Source organism: Ursus maritimus, unplaced genomic scaffold, assembly GCF_017311325.1.
Source record: "Ursus maritimus isolate PB19 unplaced genomic scaffold, ASM1731132v1 scaffold_26, whole genome shotgun sequence".
NCBI classification, from domain to species: Eukaryota; Metazoa; Chordata; class Mammalia; order Carnivora; family Ursidae; genus Ursus; species Ursus maritimus.
The window spans coordinates 5,490,214-5,494,382 of NW_024425119.1; positions in this window are offsets into that span (position 1 = coordinate 5,490,214).

Below are 4,169 nucleotides of genomic sequence, written 5' to 3' on the forward strand. Positions count from 1 at the left end.
TTATTTTCTCTGACACCTTGATCATTTTCTGGCATCCATTATTGCTACTGAGAAGTCTGCTCTTTTTCAAATTGTAATTCAAATTGCTTTTGCTTGGTTTTTATTTAAAATTTTGATTGTTAGAGATTTAAAACATTCAGAAGTGTGTCAGTCTGAGACAACATTTCCTCAGTTCACTTACAAGAAATGACAAGTTACCTAGATATTTAAAAGAAGTGAATGGGACTATGTCATAGAATGCAGTGTGTTGTGATTTTGCACAGTCTTTGGCATTCATTGGATTTTATGCATACAACTAACTCGGGCAATAAATAGTTCTCATACTCAGCTTTCCTAATTTTTCCTCTGACGCTCCTTTACATTGCAGTTATCACAAATCCTCCATTTTAACAAGATCACCTTGTTTACAAAAGCATAATCTCAAAAAAACTTTTGCATCTCTAATGTAATTATTTGTTCACGTGATAATGTGTCTTTCCTAATCTTCTATTTGAAAATTTCCTTATCGGCACAATGAATAGAACTATTTTCCTGGTTAATAAAAAGGTTTGGGGACTTCTGAGTTAAAAAAATAAAATAAAATAAAATAAAATAAAATAAAATAAAATAAAATAAAATAAAATAAAATAAAATAAAATAAAATAAAATAAAATAAAATAAAATAAAATAAAATAAAATAAAATAAAATAAAATAAAATAAAATAAAATAAAATTGTTTATGAGAAAGAGACAGACAGCCAGTGAGAGAGGGAACACAAGCATGGGGAGTGGGGGAGGAAGAAGCAGACTCCTAGCAGAGGAGCCCGATGTGGGGCTTGATCCCCGAACGCCAGGATCACGCCCTGAGCCGAAGGCAGACACTTAATGACTAAGCCACCCAGGGGCCCCTAGATGTAGGTTTATTTTTGCTTTCCTGCTTAGATCTCAGAGTGATAAATTATGCTACACTAAAATTTAAAACTCTGTAAAAAATAATATATAATAAAAAAGTGAACAGAAAACTATAAACTGGGGGAAAAGATGTACAAGAATAAGTCATAAAGGTTTAGTGTTCAGACTATAAAAAGAAAGTCTACAAATCAATATGGAAAGGACAAACCAATAGAAAAAGTAGACAAAGGATTCACACAGGAAACTGAAAAAAAAGAAAAATTAAAACGGACAACAAACATGCGGTGCTATTCATCATCACCATAACCACAGACATGTAAAGCAAAAGAACAATGAGAAGCTATTTCATACTTACCAAATAGGAAAAACTAAAATTTCTGAAAATTCTTGCCTAGTTCATATGAGATATGGGGAAAACGGGGTGTTCACATACTGCCAGTAGAAGGGGAATTTGGTACAAGTACTTTGGAGTAATATTTGGAACCATCAAATTCGAAGATGTCAATATTCTATAATGCAGCAGTTCCATTCAGACGTATATACCCTGGAGAAACCAGCACATATGTGCACAACAATACCTGTGTAAGAATGTGGTTCCTGCAGCATGGTACAAAGTGGCACAATGTGAAAATAACCTCCCACTGTCCATTAATAGGAGAATGAATAAATAACTATAATACTATTATATGCAAGCACATAATTCAGAGTATTCAAAAATAATATAGCAGCTGTGTCAACATGATTAAATCTCAAAAACATGAAGTGGGATTTTAATGTATATATATATATTTAAAGATTTTATTTATTTATTCAGAGAGACAGAGAGAGAGAGAGAGAAGCCGGGTCTCTGCAGAGCAGGGAGCCCAATGAAGGACTCGATCCCAGGATCCCACCATCATGATCTGAGCTGATGGCAGATGCCCAACTGACGGAGCCACCCAGGTGCCCCCATGATGTGGGATTTTAAAAAAAGCAAGTTGTTGAATGACATATAGAAAATAAAGCTTTCAATTTGACACTTTGGCACATTTCAATAGGACACATTTTACAGCTACACTGTATAGATATGGCTCTACTATATAGATATGCATTGAAACTATGAATAAACCCATAAGAATGAAAAATAACATCAAGAAAGTAGTAACTGCTAAGGAGAGAGTGATACACTAATAGCAAAAATATTGCCAATTCTTCTGCCCATCCTGTGTCCCTGCTTTTTTTTTTTTTTTTTTTTAGATTTTATTTATTTATTTGACAGAGATAGAGACAGCCAGCGAGAGAGGGAACACAAGCAGGGGGACTGGGAGAGGAAGAAGCAGACTCCCAGCGGAAGAGCCTGATGTGGGGCTCGATCCCAGAACGTCGGGATCACGCCCTGAGCCGAAGGCAGATGCTTAACGACTGAGCCACCCAGGCGCCCCATGTGTCCCTGCTCTTTACAGTGTGACTTCTGTAGCCCTTCTCATCAACATGAGGAGTCTACTACCTCACTCCTTGAGTAGGGGCTGGTTCGTGACTTGCTTTAACCAATAGAATGTGGTGGAAGATGTTAGTGAGTCAGTTCTGAGTCTAGGCCTCAAAAGTCAGTGCATGATTCCACTCTCTCTTTGCTAACTCTGCTACTGCTATGTGAAAAATTTCGGACTAGTCTCCTGGAGGATGAGACCCAGTGAAGGCAAGTCCAGTTGTCCCAGCTGAGGTCATTCTATTCCAGCCTACAGCCAGCCAACACTCAAACATGTGAGAAAGCCTAGCTAAGATCATCAGAACTACCTATATGACCTACTGGAGTAGGTCTGAAGACTTACTCATGAATGAGACCAGCTAAGACCAGAAGTACTAGAGAGGTGACCCACAGAGTCATGAATAATAAATGCTTCTTGTTTCAGCCACTAAATTTTAGAGTGGTTTGTTATTCTGATAGCCAAGATGATTTTTAAAATAAAGAGTTGTACTTATTATCCCCACCCCTTCACCGCAACCACACGCAGAAAGTACACCAAGTCGACTAGTTATGTCTGAATTCTAATCCTCCACTGGTAGGACTTCTTCCCTATACCTTTCTAGCATTTAATCCTTTGCCAGCACTTAATCCTCTGGCCTCAGTCACCTGTAAGATAGGAAACTTTTGATCAGCTCACTGACAAAGAGTCATAAGAGAAGAATCAGGGAAGCATTACAGAAGCAAATTCTACATTGCTACTACAGAGCTAGGAGACTTTCACTTTTATAACTACTTCATACTATCGTTATGTCTAAAATGTAGATTCACCTGATAAAAATGTAATAGTCCTTCCTGTTCCAAATACAGGGTTACTCACCTACCTTGTGACTTCCTCCTGACATTCTAACCTGCCCTGTCCTTTGTTTCTGAAGTTGTTGCTGCCACTGGCACAGGTGGCATTCTGTCTGCCTGCCAGGAGGATTTGTGCTTGACCTATTGGGTATAACAAGGGCTCCCAGAGGATACTCACTCAATGCCAGAGAAAGGCAGGGCTAAGCAGCTCTCAAGGGGCTCAACATCCCTCTCGGCCCAATGCATTGCTCATGTTTCTATTTTGACTTCCACAGCACTCTGTGTACACTTTATTCTGCACTGACTGTATACCCTTACTATATGTGGGCTAATACTGTGAGTTACATGGGTTCCCTTCTCAACTCAATAAGGGTGTAAGCTCCTTGAGGATATGATGTTTTAAGTGACTTAGTATCCCTACTATCTAGTGAAAGGAAGGAAGGAGAAAGGTTAGACAGGAAGGAAGAAAGGAAGGAAGGGGAGACAGGAAGGCATGAAGGAAGGATAATAGCAGCAAATATTTATAGAATGACTATATGCCAGGTAGTGTGCACTTTCTTACTTAATCCTTCCAACTACTCAATGAGGTAGATACTATTATTAATTTTTCCTAGCTTCCAGATGAGGAAACATGCTTAGGGGGGTTAGGTAATATGCCCAATGTGACAAGCCACAGAAAGTCAATCAGGGAGGTGGCACTTGAACCTGGTTTGTTTAATTCGAGGGACTGTGCTCCCCCTCGCTGATGCATACTGTCATCCTAAGTAGTTTTGAATACAGATTTGCTGGTAACAAGAAGCTAGGACTTCATTATAAAGAAAGAAAAAAAGGAGAAGGATAGAAAGCAGGATAGAATAAACAGGGAGGGAGAGATCCACAAATACACTCTCCTCCTGCAGATATCATACCTAACCTGTGACAGCAATTTCTGCTTAATTCCCAAGCATCTCCAGAAAGGATCTGTTTGCTTCTCTGGTAATAT